This window comes from Apis cerana, linkage group LG10, assembly GCF_029169275.1.
Source record: "Apis cerana isolate GH-2021 linkage group LG10, AcerK_1.0, whole genome shotgun sequence".
NCBI classification, from domain to species: domain Eukaryota; kingdom Metazoa; phylum Arthropoda; class Insecta; order Hymenoptera; family Apidae; genus Apis; species Apis cerana.
In genome coordinates, this window is record NC_083861.1 from 7470641 (window position 1) to 7486610 (window position 15970).

The following is a 15970-nucleotide window of genomic DNA, read 5'->3' on the forward strand; positions in this document are numbered from 1 at the left end:
AATGTTAACCATTTCCTTTTCCTCCCTTTCTGTCCACTATTTAATTTTCCGCTACGATCTTTCTCCATTCGTTTTACACCAATTTACCTAATCTCTTACGATCCCTTTCCCCCGAGAGAATCGAGACTTTAGAAGTTTCTCGAATCCTTAACGTCCTCGTTTCGTACGCAATTACGAACGAAAAAAAGCATCACGCGCGATTCCAAGTAAAAATCGATTTGCAAGAGGATGGAAATATTGTTCCATCGGTTTCCACGAAGCCTCGAGGGAAGAGGGAGGGGGAGATGTTCCGAAACATTTCCAGCCGGAACACGTTAACTACTAGCGGCAATTATCTGGCAAGGGATGCGTCGGAACACGGAAAAGCATTTTCTCCCAAGGGAGATGCTCGCGGGGTTTCTCGTTGAACTTACAATAGCCTGCTCGAAACGCGATTGCATCGCTTTTACGTCATGATTTCGCGAATATCTTGATGAGCAACGGTGGAACATTCTCTCCTCCGGTTGGCCCGGGGGCGAGGAGAGGCGCAATGATATCGAGAGATAAGCTCCCCTGCACACGAATGGCCGCCGCCGCCGCCGCCACCGTCGTCGTCGTCGGGGCGCAACGAGACCGTGTGGCGTGACTCTTATTTATTTCCACCGGAAGTTGACTGGAATATATTTTACCGTCGGCTCACACCCCGTCCTCCACCCGTATACACTCCCTTTTTCCGGCCTCCTTCCACCTCTCGACTCTCTCTCTCTCTCTTTCTTTCTCCATCTGAGAAGAAGTGGCGGAGACGCGAGAACAGGAAGCGCAAACTTGGCGGATTTTTTTATGGGGAAAATGGTGGAGGCCAACTTTGCCCTCCCTCTTAAGCTTAAGGGTAGAGGAAAGAGGGAATTCCTAGAGATTCAACGTTTGCTGGGAACGAAGAGATATTCGCGGTATATATATATACATATATTTCGTGGAACACGAGGGAAATAATGTTCCAAGAATTCGCTTCACGCGAAACGATAGAAATCGATATTCCAGCAATTCCCTCATTTTCAACTTGTTGTTGATCGAGACAAGTTCCAGTTCCGTTTACGAATTTCGTTTACGCGGTTGAAGAACGAACAAACAATCTCCCCAATAAGAGATCCTAGAAGATCTGTTAACTGGCATTTGAAAATACCTTTTTATCTCGATTTGCATTTCTATTTCTTTTATTCTTTTCTTTTGAACAAAACTCGCGATATGGAAATTAATTTTTCCACTATGTATCCGCGATGGGAAGGAAAGTCGCATATGATATAAAGGACGAGGAAGCGCAAGAATGGTGAGTTTTCGTGGGGGATCGGGGCGACGTCGTTATTCATCTCACGTGTGAAAAGCGCGATAACATTGCCATGTTACAGTGACGTATCGCCGCGACACAGATTATATTTAAATCGGTCGGACGTGTGTCGGGGTGCGGGTACTTATGGCAGCGGCGTCATAAGAAGGCGTCTTAAATATTTATGAAGCTGGAAAGATAGCGGTCCGCGCGATCGCGCGCCCGGTGTCGCCGTCTTATCTGACGTTTCACGTGCCTCTGCCCTCCTCCTTCCTTTCCCTTCCCCCTCGACTCGCCACCATCACGCTCGTTTCAACGTTTGTTCGCAATTTGCCCACGATACACGCGCGTAACCGCGAACCGTATCGAGAAACTTTATTAGAGAAAATTTACGATCCCTCCCTCCCTCCCCTCGCGTTTATCTGATCGAAGAGCAGAGAGGAACTCCAGTTTGTATTATTTATACTTCCTTCCCAGTAACGAAAGATTCTAAGGTAAGCTAGGCTACACGCGAAAGACGGAGTTATCGGGGTACGATCTTAGATTCGAGTGCGCTCGAAGAGGAAATTAGGTCAGCCACCTAATTCATAATTTTTTTTGAAACACAGATGCTCGTTTCGCAAGTCGGTGAAATTTTCGTCGAAAGCAATTCATATTTTTGTTTCGAGACTGTCTGAGAAAGAGAAAAGATCGAAATTGACGCTTTAAAAGAAAAAGTTTGTCCGAGCCGAAGATTATTAATTTTTAATCGAGCTCGTTTCCGCGTTCAATTTTCCCCATCTCGTTCGATTCTCGGATACAATCGAAGAGGACGCTTCGCCTCGATTCATCCTCGGTGTCTCCACCCATCGATTCGCACCTCCTCGAGGAACCCTCTCGACGGCCAATCGAGACGGGGTTTGGTTGGCTCGAGGTGGCAAGAGGAGAGGCCGGTTATCCCTCACCGGTATAAAAGGAGAGTGTGCGTCCCTGTGGCGTGCTCCTTCCAAAAACGGGACGATTAATAACTTTTCAAATCTGTCCCCGGCAGGGTCGTGAGCCCCGGCGGGGCCGGTTCGGTAGCGAGCGCGTTGGCAAATAAATAGCAGATAAATAAAAGCTCGCGTCTCTCCTACGTCGTGCATTCTGTCGCGGGGTTGCGTGTGCAGATGGCAACAATATGCCGTGAAATATTGCCCCCGGGTTGGTCGTGTGCGGGGCCGTGCGTGTGCGTGCCTCGTCCAATGGGAAACAGTGTGCCTCGATACACACGGATCCTGCGTGTCTCTCTCCTTTTACCTTCCAGTCGAGACGAGACGCTGGAATCTTGGGGAGATACCTCCCCTCTCCTTCCCTTGAAGGGGAACCTCGAACAAGCTTGAAGAATTTCCCGTGTATATCGGTTCCAACGATTGAGGGACGAAGAATGAGAGAACGCGGGTTTTTAATCGCGAAACTGTACGATTTAGTCTAAAGTGACACTTATCGATCGACATTCCAGGGATCGAAACTTGAAAATTTTTACTCAATTGGTGGTTTAATAAAAAAGAGAGGTTCTCTCGAACGATCTCTTGTTATTGGAAAACAGGATGCAGAAGTAAAGCAACGAACCCGTTGGCGAAGGTGGGACAAGAGGGAAGAGCAAGCGTGCACAGGGGACACGCAGACGCGTATACATAAAGTGGAGATTCATGGTGCAGCATGGTTACGGTGTACCCGTGGCTGGGGAGGCATGGCCCCGAAGAGCAGTTCCCGAAGGGCAGTGTAGGCACCGTGTTATGACTTTCAGAATGGGGAGGCACAATGGCCCAGATCCGCGCCGGATAAAATAGTTATTATAATCGTTTTGGCTACGGCCGGGATCGAACCGAGCGAGAGAGTAGCCGAGAGTAGTTGGAACGCGCATGCGTCTTCGATCCGAGCGGACGTGTGCAACGTGAATTTCACCCACGTCCCGAATCCGGATCGTCTCCAAAGAGAACAGTTCGAGAAGAAAGTTGAGTTGAGGATCGGAAGAATTGCGATCCCAATCTCGAACTCGAGTTGGATCCGATCGAATTCGTCTTTGGAAAATTTCTTTCCAACTTATTATTCGAAGTGCAGAGATTCACAGTGGAGATTAATTTTCAATCGAGCAAATTGAATCGATCGAGGAATGTTCTTAATCCATTTGGAGAAGTGCTCCAAGGCGTTGAAAATCTCAGAAGGGGAATTATCTTAAGAAACTTTCGCTTGCGTTTTCTTGCTGCTACTTGAGAGGAAAAAAAAAAAGAAAGAGATACACGTTTTTTAGAAAGCAAACGAATCTGGAAATTTCGAGAGAGAGAGAGATTTTTAGTTTTCGCGGCGAAACGTAGAGGGTTCGTGCACAAACCCCGTAAGATTTACTGCCGATACACTTCCGTCTCGGCAAGTAGAGGGAGAGCAAGCGGAGGAAGAGGCTTTTTCGTCGCCACGGTTCACACCTTGAAGAATTTCTGGTATAAAGGCAATCTAGAATTCCATCTTTCCTTGAATACCTCTTAGTGGGAGACTCATTGAACTGCAGTTTTCGAAAAATCTCTCGGAGTGATATATGGGCGTATACCCATTGTCCTTTTCAAAATTTCATCTCCTTTTCTCTCTCTCCTCTCTCTCTCTTTTTCTCTCGTTTTCCAGGGATAATGGATGATTTTTCGCGACCATTATACTGGAAGAGGACACCAGGTCCTGAACGGGACATTGTTGCAAAGCACGGCAGAAAACCAAACTCTCCCCGTTTCCTCTCGCTCTTCGTTTCGAAAATCTTTCGACCAGTCACTCTCTCCGTCTCTCCTCCCTCCTTCTCCTCGCTCCCCCTCTCTATTATCGAAAGGTTCTCGGGTGGATAATTTTCTTGTTATACGTTCGGCATTAGTGAAAACCGAGAAATCATCCCTCCGTGTTGTATCCTCCGTCGTATCGTTCGTTCCGGAAGATAAGATCCCCGAAAAGTCGACGAGAGAGATCACATCGGGTCGAATCTCGGCGTTGGACGGATTAGGACGGGTGAGATATTGGATCTAGATAAATCCAATGGGAGGCCGCGTTTCGTAAATTGATTGCGCCCGTGGATCCCTTCTTTCTTCCCTTCCTCCTTTCTTCCTCCTCTCGAACACGGTGAATCGAAACGTTGGAGACTTCCTCCTCCTTCATGAACGGTTGATTTCTGGTCGTCGTGGCAAAAGTCTCTCTCTCGAGAGAGAGAGAAAGAGATGGAGAGATAAAGAAGAGAGTGAAAGAGCGTTTTCGATGATCGATGAGCCGCCTCTTTCCCTGGATTCTAGATTGGAAGTCGCTTTTCGCTCGCGGCGAGTTTAGAATTGGAATGAAAGAACCGTGATCGGATGAGCGGCCGAAAATGGAAGCGCGGCTATATACTCGTTGCATCACGATTCCGTTTACGATCATCTCTCGAATCGCATTCAGCACGAAGCGCGTGCTTCACCTGAACTTCTCTCCGTGTTTTTTCTCTTCCATTCCAGTTCGTGGAAGGACACGTGTCGCAAGATTTCAAGTGGCATTTGAAACGCTTCTATGGACGTTGCTTGCCCGACGAGTTCTGCTCGGCCGGAGACGTTATCGATGACGATGCTCGTTGAACACCGTGGAAAAATGTGGACGCTGTTTTTCGTCGAATTGTGTATACGAATTGGAAGAATTGGTAACGATTCAATTTATCTTCGATAGATCGTTTCTTTTTATCAAACTCTGCCCTAAACAAATATTTGAGAAGAGTTCGCTCGATTCAAGAATAATCTCGACGGTTTAATATCGATCCGATTAATTTACCCAAGCAATGTAACTTGTATACCGATTCAATGCAATACAATACAATGTTTGAATCAATGTCCGATCTAATTTTGAAATAGTCATGAACAAACGTTTGGAGGAAAATTTCAAGATTGGAAAGATTTTCAAAAGTTCTCTATATATTGATATCTCGATCTTCGAATAACAGTTTAAACGAGTGTAACGATAAATCTCGTGTTGCGAAACAGCACAAGGCCTAACCTTACGAATTAACGTGGAAAGAAATATTCCAAGATGGATCTATCGGGACGCGTTGGCGTTACTTCTTCATCCATCGTGTCTTACGCCACCAACAACCTCTTTATCTCGAAGAAGATAAGAAATCAGGCGCGATTTTTTCCAATCCGTTCCGAGACCGATCGACAAACAGGATAAAAAAGGCTAGGCCCCCGAAGAACGATTCTTTATCTTATCTCGACAACATCTGTAGCTGGTGTTTTCGGCGCTACGATTCCCGACAGAGGAGATTTCTCGGGCCGGCCGTATCATGGCGAAAGCTGCGCGTTTTCGAGAAGAGAGGACGGGCAAACACTCGAATTACCTTGGTGGTGAAACATCTGTCGATGGCGTTCCTCCCTTTCAGAGGCAACACGGTGGAATGATCGGCGCATCAACCGGTAGTTACGTTTACCCACGGATTTGCGGTTCTTTTTTTCTCTCTTTCTTTTTTTTCGCCCGCCTTTTCCCCTATTCCCCTCCCTTTTCCTTCCGTCTCTTCCTCGTTTGCCGATTCACAGCGGCGGAAGCGCTGTTTCCCAACGCTCCCTCTCGAGCATCCTTGATTCTTCGCCCTTTTCCAGGCAGGTTCACGTGGCTGGACTCCACGCCACAATGGAAAGCTTTCCATTTTATCTCGTCATTTCGTATTTTCCTTGGAGTCACATCGCCGATACCTTATATCGTGACACGATTATTTTCCAATATTATTATCATTTATCTAACAATTAGAATATACAATAGGAAGCATGGATTCGTATTTTTGAACCAGTTCTCTTTCACGTATATATACATATGTATAAAGTATCCTCGAGAGAGAACCACTTTCTCGCCAAATCCAGTTCCCTCCCCTCACGAGGACGCGTCTCATTCCGAAAGAGATCGCGGAGGAATCTTGATTCCTCGAAAATTCGGTAGCCCGGTGTCCTGCACGTAGGTGCAGTTTAGAGTCGTATATCCTTGCCCGTTATCTGAGTCGGGATGCTACCGTGGCGCTCGCACACACGTATACGCGCGCGGTTCCATTCCTCGAGCCGAGGCCTCTCTCGCGCGCCGGTTTACACGACGTTTATACGTGTTTATGTAAACTCGGGCCGCGGAGCACACGTGTTGCTGCTGTCGCTGCCAACTAATCTTTTCCACTCTCTCTCTCTCCTCTTCCTTCTCCGAGGCCTCACCTCTCCCTTTTTCTCTCACTCTCGCTCTCACTCTCGCTCTCGCTCGGCCAGGCCGTGGAAGTCAGATCGAACCGGGAGATTTTCAGAAACTGGCGGCGTAAAAGATAGGGGCGCCATGGGCATGGCGCGATACGCCGCTCGCTGCCCATCTAGAGTTACACGCAGGGTCGGTTACCTTCTGTGCCTTTCCATCCTGCTCGGTGGAAAACAGAAAATCCGGAGGATTTCGATTTCATCGCGGGCCCTCGCTTTGATTACACGGAAATCGATACGTTGGGCAGGAATTTCGACGAGGAGAGGGGGGAGGGTTCCTCTTCAGGCCGGTTGTTGACCCAATGCACGTCGTTTCCGCGGTCACCATTCCTCCTCTCCCTCCCCCCGATCGCTACCGTGTACGGCCCTGGTCGAGGCACCGTACGCTCGCCCTCCCCGTATGCAAAGCGCGAGTTATTTATTCGTGGAAGGTGGCAGTTTCTTTTTTTTTTCCCCCTTTTCTTTTCCTTCTCGTTTTTTCTTTTTTTTGGACACTGACCCGCGCGTATATAGTTGTCACACCGCTGCGTATCTTTGCACCGATCTACCATAATTGAATATCTGGCAGGGAGAGAGCGAGAGAGAGAATTCTCTTCTGGTTTCAATCTCGAGGAACGCGTCCTCTGAGGAATTTTTTTTTTTAAATAAAAATATCGTTCTTCTCCATTATTTTTCATCTCTCTCTCTCTTTTTCCTTCTCTTTCTCTTTCTTTCTCTCTCTCTCTCCAATCATCCAAGGATGTTCGATTCGTTCTCTCGGAACGCGAGATCCAAATATCGTGGCGGCATTCATCCGAGCGCAGATCCGATGGTAAACGGTTTTTAAGCGGCCAATATCGAAGCGTGTACGCCCCTCGATACACAGGTAGCACAAACAGAAGAGGCGGCGGCGGGAACACACGCTCGAGGGCCCTCGAAGATCGGGCATTGAGAAGCAAAAGTAGGTGCGCGCCCTTATCCCCCTTCGCTCAACACTGAGAGTCTCGTCAACTTTTGCACGGGCCACGGAGAAAACAGCAAACAGATTTGCCCGGGATTTCTTCCCTCTCTTTCTCGGTTCTCTCCGTTAAATGGAAACGAAAGAGGGCTGTGCGTTGAATCGCTTTGTCGCATCTTTGTGCACCGGTGCTAAACGGCAAAAGACGAGGCAGAAATGGACGATGAAGGAGAAAATGGAAGCGGAGAGGGTAGGAGAGAGCCGGAATGCTTGTTAGAAGGCCTATTGTGAGGATTTTTCACGAAAGGAAGTTCCTTCGTCCACCGATTCGACTCGTCGGAAAGGTTTTCGCTGCTGATCGAGGAGTTTTCGCTTGTAAAGGTGGCGCACGGATAAGAAGGAGATGAGGAATATTCCGAGTGTCGAAATCGGGAGTGAAAAGAAAACGCCGGTAGATTAGCATTTCAGGTTTTGAGAACCGGAACGAATTGTGTTTCGAGTGCTGCTGTACGCGTACATGGCTACTTAGGTCCACTTCTGCCGCCCTTAACCCTCGACAACCCTCGCTTCAGCCATCCCTCGTTACGTTCGACGCTCTCTTCTTCCTCGGTTTAAACCGAACGAATAAAAATCTCGCCTTATAATCCCGCGCATTCTACGTTGCTTCCGTTTCAAAAAACAATAATCGTCCATCGCTCGCGGAGAAGAAAATATTCGATCGAAAATGTCTCTTCTGGAAATTGTGTTCGTCTCGCGTGGAGAAAAAGTTTCGACTCTCCTCCGAGGAGAAAAGGTATTACAAGTACCCTCGTGGGAAGAAAGAGGCGCGAAAGAGGAAGCTGGTTGATTTACGCGTGGCCAGGATTAAACCCCTCGGATCCTTTCCTCGAAGGAGGAGCGTCTCGAAAGACACGAGGGAGGAAGAGGCGGTAACGAGAGCAAGGAGAAGGTCACCAACGGAGAGAAGTCGCGGTTTTCGAGAGGCGATCCCTCATCGAGACGATGCCTCGATCTTTTGCGCTTTCGTTCGATTCGCTCGAAGGAGGGGAGGGGGATCGAATCGCGTAGCGGTCGAAGAGGAAACCGTGCGCGTCAGTCTCGGAGAGATTAGCGAGATCGCGGGAGGCGATAATTCAGAGGATCCCGTTTAAATCATCCTTACCTCGTAGTGAAAAATCGAGGTATTTCGATGCACAATGGACTCGTTCACGGAATATTAATTCGAGAGGAGAGCGTGGAAAGAGAGGAGTCTGGTTGAAATCCGGTTGAATCGGAAACAATGGCGGGCAATCGTGGAACGCCGAATTAAACGCACTTTAGTCACGGTTAATTTGGTTAGCCGACGTTTAGTCATTAATAGATGGTGGCGCAAGATCGATCGGTATTTATTGACTGCCGATGATTCGACGTTTTCTCCACCACCACCCCCTTCCTCCCCGCCACGGATCTTTCCCCTCTCGATCCTCGATAGTTTCGTCCGCCACGGACTTGCTCTCGAACTTGACGTGGCCCGGCTCTCTCTCGTGTGTGGGCCAGTTTTAGGTTTATTAATGAACCAGCGCCGACCCGCTCTGCCGATTAGACACAGGGCGTGGTGGGAAGATTGCTAAATCAGATCGCGTTCCAGAGCCGCAGCCTCTATTATTCCTCTCGCCCTCTGCGTATGTGTATATGTGTATATGTGTGTATATACCCAGTACCTCTCCACACTCTGCCGTGCTCCGGAATTTCAACCCCCTTTCAACAACCAACCCTTCCGTGTACGTTTTAATATCAACCACCCACGACCCGAATAAAAGGGAAAACAAAAACACGATTTAAACACGAACGAAACGCGAAGGAGCGACTTCGCCCACCCCTCTCCTCCCCCGGAAATAATTCGGAATGGATGGAAAAAAAGAGAGAGAGATAGGGCTTGAGAACCCCCTCCGGCAATCTGAGAGCTCGTCCAACGAATGGTGGATGGTCCCTCGACCTGGAATAGGGGGTGAGAGGGAGGGGCGAGGGGTCGAATCGGTGAAGCATGGGGGAAAGGATCGGGCCGAATGGGTATCCGGAGTGGGAGAGGGAACATAATGTTTCCCACAGCGCGAGGAGTTGTATATTTTACGATATGGCGAGCAATTTGACATCTCGCGCGAGGCATAATTCACGCCCGTGCGCAGAGCCTGGTGTGCGTGGCCCGAGCCTCGCCACCCTCCTCCTACGTTCGCGGTGATAGCGGCCCTCTCGCTCCGCTTGTGTGCGCGGCGTGCATCGACGCGGGGGAACACGCGAGAGAGGCATGAAGGATAGCTGTGCACACGCGTGCATGCACGCACCGGCGCAGGACAGGTACGATATGCAACCGTCCAGACCATTACGGTCCTCCGACTGTTCGTAAATACCGCGCGACCATCCCTTCTTTCTTTCTTTCTTTCTTTATTTCAAGCATGCGTCTATTTATTATTGTTAACCGAGGGAAAATATATATGTGTATGTATGTATGTATATCGGGTGAATAGATCGTTGATTCAAGAAAGAAAGATTGAGGAAAGTGGAGCGAATTGAAAGTAGATAAACGACAGTGGAGAATGTTACGTTGGTGCGTTCGTTCGCATAATATTCCGCGGATCTCTATTTTTCATTAATTTCCCTGAACGAGAAACGGTTTGGGATGGGTCATCTCTCTAATTGATTGTTAATTTTTTCCCAAGATGATTAATTGAGGTAAGGAATGTCGTATCGGATCCTCCTCTTTCGATTTCACTCCGTTCCAATCAACCTCCCGTTTTTACGTATAATAAATATCGACGGCCTCGATTGCGCAATACTCTTGCACCATGATTTTTCAGATTATATATACGTATACAGGGAACGGCGCGCGAGCCCTTTCCAATTGAATGATGGACGTATGACAAAGGCGAATAAAAAACGATTAACAAAACTCGTGGCCAGGAGTAGTGGATAATTCGCACGCGGAAGCTGGATTCTAATCTCGCCGCAGGCCTCCATTTACAGCCGGAGAGATTCGAGCCGAGCCGTGTCTTTTTATCGCTGATACTCCGTTGGCGTGCTCGCGTGTCGTTTCACGCTAGAATTTTATTTATCGAGACTTTTCCCTCGCCGACGCCTCGACGCTCTTCCAAATCGTTTTTTCTTCTCTTTTTTTTCCCCTCCCCTCTCCCTGATTAATGCCTCGCGTTTCAAAATCCAGTCCGGCTACGTTAGATCCCCGTCGATTGTGCTGGGAGCTTCGAAGCTAATACGAAATATACTTTTAGCAGAAGAATATTATGTGTGCGGTGGCTAAAAAAGAGAAAACGCAAACCTCGATTATTATTTCGTCATTACGAAACGTGTCCACGCTAATACACCTGTTCATTTCCAATTCCTTCGCTGTTAAATTTTCGTTATATATATATATATATATAATTAGATGCTCTTAAGAAATAACATCGTTTGTTGTGATATACACGCGAGATATTTCGATCGATAAGAATCCGTTTCGACGGTTATAACGAGGATAATATTATTATTATTCGGTGTCGTTTCGAGTAACGATTTCCTCGCTGTTACACACATCGTCGTCAAACGTATCCAGTGAGTTGTTCCGCCGAGTTTCACGCGAGCGGCCGCTCGTTTTATCGTGCTCCTCGCATCCTAATTAGCCGCGAACAATACGCAATCTGCGTCATCTGTACGCGGCACCGATTCTTGCGCTTTGCCTAACAACCCATTCCATACTGGTTAACCCGCAACAGGCAATAAATCCACGTAATCGAGGGACCAGCGCTACTCCCCCGTCATTCTAACACGTGTACGATCTCGCCCGATCGTTATCGCCTCTTAGACGTGAATTTTTACACCCGATCACATTTTTCGGCAGATCGAAGTTTTCTGCCCGCGTGCGGAAACGGGGAAGGGATAGATAGACGGCGTGCTTTCCTCCGGAGAGAGAGAGAGATTCGAACGAAGATCAAATTTATCAAAATTAAGGCTTTTATTTATTTACTTTTTTGTAACCCTGAATTCGTATCGAATTCAATTAATGGATGGACCGCGCGTCTCGAAATAACTAATTCCAAAGGAAGCCTTAGACCAAACTAGAATCGTAAGAATCCTTTTCGTGAAGGGGTCAAGAGTTGCGTAACGCGTCAAAACCTCTCTTCTTGGACTTCAGAAGCGCGTCGAGCGGTCGTTCGAGGGAATTGCAACGCGTGGCGCTCCCGATAATTTCTCCACAAGGAAAGGGAGGGAGTCGACTCAGGAAATCAAATTACGAGACGGATATATATATATCGCGTGTTCGACAAGGTTCAGAGACGAGAATCTGTACTCAGATATGAATAGAAAGGTCTTTCCTCGACGAAAGAAAAGAAAAGAAAAAAGGAAAGAAAAAGTTTAGGGAGGAATATCTTGGCGAAATTAATTGAATTCTTAATTCGTTCGACGACAAATTATGTCTCGCATTGGCCACTTACATAATTGTCCCAGCCTCCGACTATATATCTCGTCCCTGGCTCGCGATCTAGATAAGCCTGTGCCCTTTACGAACTAGATTCGTGGCATTCCCGAGATGCCTTGCCTCGGTATTCCTGGTATTCCTGCCAACTCCGCCAGGAATTATTCCTGCCCCTCTGAATTTATCTTACACATATAATAAATACACCGAAAAAAATGAACGTATTTCCAAAGTATCCTTTCCTTTCGAGCGATGGACGTGAGATGTTTCTCTCGTATAAATACCGTCAGATTCAATTGAGTGTCGACGATTCAAGCGTATTCGAAATTACTCCGATCTTCGAATATTTAAGAAATGGAGAAAAACAAAAAAAAAAAACAATCTTTAAACATAAGGAACAAGAGATATATATATAAAGGATAATATCGATTCCTCCTAACGCTTGATTTTTCTTATCGCTGCTCGAGAAGAATAAATAAATAATAATTGCTGTTTTCAACGTTATAAAAATATATCCGATGTAACTCGTCAAGAAAAGAATAATAATATCTCTAGTAAGATCTGTATAGCAGAATTCGCGAGGATCACGCCTGTATAAGATCCCACGATCGTCAAAAGGGGGCCAGTGCCAAAAGTCAAGCGTCTCGCTTGGTACGCTCGCTTGGAGAGCGAGAGTGAGAGAATATTTCTGCGTGCACTCGCACTAACGACGATATGTAAATGTTCTATCCGTTATCCTTGTCCCTTATCATTTTATCCTCCTCCGCCAGCGATTCCAACGAGGCATAGGAAAAAGGCATGGGAAGAGGGAGCGAGAAGGAAGGGAGACGGTGGATGGAAAAGGAGAGAAGAGGAGAGGAGAGAAGGAGAGGAAGAGGGTCCAGCATTCCAGAGCCCGGTCTCGACCCGCGACCCTCGCCCCCTAAATCATCCACCGCAGCTAGGCCGCAATTCCGTTTTGTTTTCTCCGCTCTTCTCTCCTCCTTCCTTCTTTTTTCCTCTTTTTACCTCCTGTCCTTCTCTATTTTCTCCGTTTTCTTTTTTTCTCCGTTTATTTCTCCACCTTTTTTCGACCTTTCCTACCAGACCACGGAGACAACCGCTCGACCCTTCTTCTTCTTCTTCTTCTTCTTCTTCTTCTTGTCGTCTTCTTCTACTACTACTATTACTATACTAGTAATACTACTACTACTAACACTAATGTTAATACTACTACTACTTTGGTTCGCGTTTCGTGTTTGGCGAGGTTTGACGAAGGGATTCGACTGTGGGAAAATAGAAGGTTGGTAGGGGATGGTGGAGAGTGACGAGACCCGTTGACACGGCTCGAAACCTTGGACTTGGTCGGAAACGAGACGCCACGTATGGCCGTCGATAGTCGAGGCGCGAGATGAACCGACAGTTTCGCCCGATAAACGTGACGATGCGTTGTGAAAGGATTCACGCGGAGAAGATGAATTTGATCTGTACGAGCGATTAGTCTGATATACAGAATATTTCTCAAGTTCCTTCGATACGTGTTTATCGACGTATCTTTACACCTCCCCTCTTTCAACATCCAGAGAAAATCTCAAGATGTTCCAATTTCCCTGAATCTACATCCGTGATAACGAATCAAGTCCAAGAAATACTTTGAATCGGACGACGAAACACGGTTCAAAATAAAAGGAGAGAAGGATTTCAACTTTTTCTCTCTATTCTACTTTCCGACAAATCTACATCCGTGATAAAGAATCGAATCCAATACTGGAATTTCACACCGTCGAAAATAAAAGGAGGAGAAAGGAGATCACTGAAAAACCACGAACCCCCCCTCTTCTATCGTAAACGATACGCCTATTCTCAAGCTCGAAAATGCGAAGAAATTCCTAGCCGAGGCGTGTCAGTCGATGATCCAGTCGATACCTGGGCCACCGAAGGGAACGCGCGAAAGAAGTCCGCTCGACGGCAAGTGGAGAGTCGGTGCGTCTCTCTCTTTCTCTGTCCCCGGTGTACGCTGCCATTTAAACGGCGAAAAAGTATAATGTTACGGACACTCGATATTTTCTCGATGATCGTCATTGTGGGCCAACCGTGTTTAGCGCCGCGCGCTTGGCAACCGCATTATTCCGCGCGCGGTGCTACCGTAGCCGCGGTGGCAAGCGTCCGCTTGTCGAGTGATTTACCCCGTCTTCGGTTACCCATCGCCTCTCTCATTGTTGCCTTCCAACAGGGATACCTCTTTGGTGAAAGGCCAGCTTGTCCCGAGACCGACCGCGAGGGAATTGAATTCTTGGCTGGAATTAGATTCGTGGATGGTAGACGACTCAACCTCGTCGTCCGATCGATAGAGGCTAATTAACATGGCCGTGTCTTGCCTTTTTATGGATACACGCGGGAGATTAGAAAGATTCTTATAAGGCGATTGTATCAGGTTTTAGAACGATCGTGCTCGAGTAAGAGATGTAAGATCTTTTGCCAATGACTGCGTACGAGTGTTAAATTTAATTTGAGATAATTTAACGAGTTGTTGTCGTGGAGATGTGTGCGCGTGGATCGATCGTGGAATAGGAAAATTGTCCGTTTAAGTAAGTCGGGTGTCGTAAATTTACTTGACACTCCGCGTAACTGAGATAACGGTTGCTGCTTGAAGAGATATTAAACGTCGAAACGATTAGTGTTAACGTTCGATTCTCTATCAACTATAACTTAAAAAAAAGAAGAAAAAAAAAACACTTTTCTCTATATACAGATATTATATTAGAAATGAGTTTATTTATTCGAGGCTCCTTCGAACGTGTCATAATGGTCGAATCTGAATCGAGTTTGTTAATAGACTCGCGATGGAAAGAGTTCAGGTTTTAAAACGACACGTGTGTGATCGAAATCGTTACGTGTTACGTACAGAAGAGAAGAAGGAACTCGGTGAAAATATTTAGAAACGATCTGGATCTCGGTCTGGATCGTTACTCTCGATGCTTCTGCTTCTCTCGATTTTCCTCCTTGCCGCTCTGTTCCTCGGCCGTCAAAAAAAAAGGAAAGAAAAAAAGGAAAAGAAAAGATATCGCTTGTTAACTAACGGAAGCGGCCGAACGGTCGGACGATCGTTGAGCAGACTTTTTCGAGCGTGTCCCCCTTCTCCCCTCTCGCAAACAGAATAACACACGGTCACTTAGCACCGTTTAATTTTCACCGCCGTTATTTTACCGATCGTGATCCGCGGAAACGAGCGGGTGGAGCAGGAGAAGGAGGAGGAGGAGGAGAGGAAGAGGAGAGAGGGAGAAAAGGTAAAAGAGTCGGTCGGAAGGAGGTTCACGAGTTATTTTCTCGTCGAACAGCTCCATTCCGCGGAGGATAACCAGAAATGTTTGATTTCTTTTTCCCCACCCTGTTGTTCACGCGCCACGGATCCACTTGCACCTACGCATTTGCGTCAGCACAAGATTCGAATGACGATGATCGGGGATCGGGCTTGTTCTCGTCTAGATTCGGTCCGATTTTAATCCCAGCAAACTCTAATAATATCCCGTTTCCGTTTCTACGCTATTGTATACACGAGAACGAAGCTGCAATTGCGAATAACGTGTTGTTAGGTAATCGATTCTTCTTTTTTTCTTTTTTTTCGAGAAGAAGAGTTCCAAATTGAATTAGAACAAGAGTTTTCTAAATACATTTGCGAAGAGAACGAAAACAAAGTTGCAACGATTAATAACGCGTTGATAATCAATTTTTTTTTTTTTTGAGGAAAAGAATATCTGTATACAATCCTGGAGAGTTGAGTTAGAACAAACGTGTTCTAAATATATTTTTGAAGCTGCAATTACGAGTAACGTATTGTTATTATACAAGAATTTTCTAAATATATTCGTGAAGTGAAATTTGGAATTGCAATGGCCATCGTCACCAGAGAGAGAGAGAGACAGGCAATGAAAAATCTGTCGTGTGATTAGTGATTGGCGATTTTTAACATTGGTGAGACTGTGACCGATCGATCGAGAATAAAGGTCGAGAGGAAGGGTCCGAGATCGGGCTGAATGAGCGGTGAACGTGACAAACAGGTTTCTCATTAA

The 15970-nt window shown here is 46.7% G+C and overlaps 2 protein-coding genes across 16 annotated transcripts in view; one reads left to right on the top strand and one right to left on the bottom strand.

The window, feature by feature from the left end:
• LOC107992450 (uncharacterized) overlaps positions 1-15970 on the top strand; it is a 116441-nt gene that overhangs the window by 40917 nt on the left and 59554 nt on the right. The window lies entirely within an intron of this gene.
• Positions 1-15970, bottom strand: part of LOC107997470 (pair-rule protein odd-paired-like) — a 31265-nt gene that overhangs the window by 3957 nt on the left and 11338 nt on the right. The window lies entirely within an intron of this gene.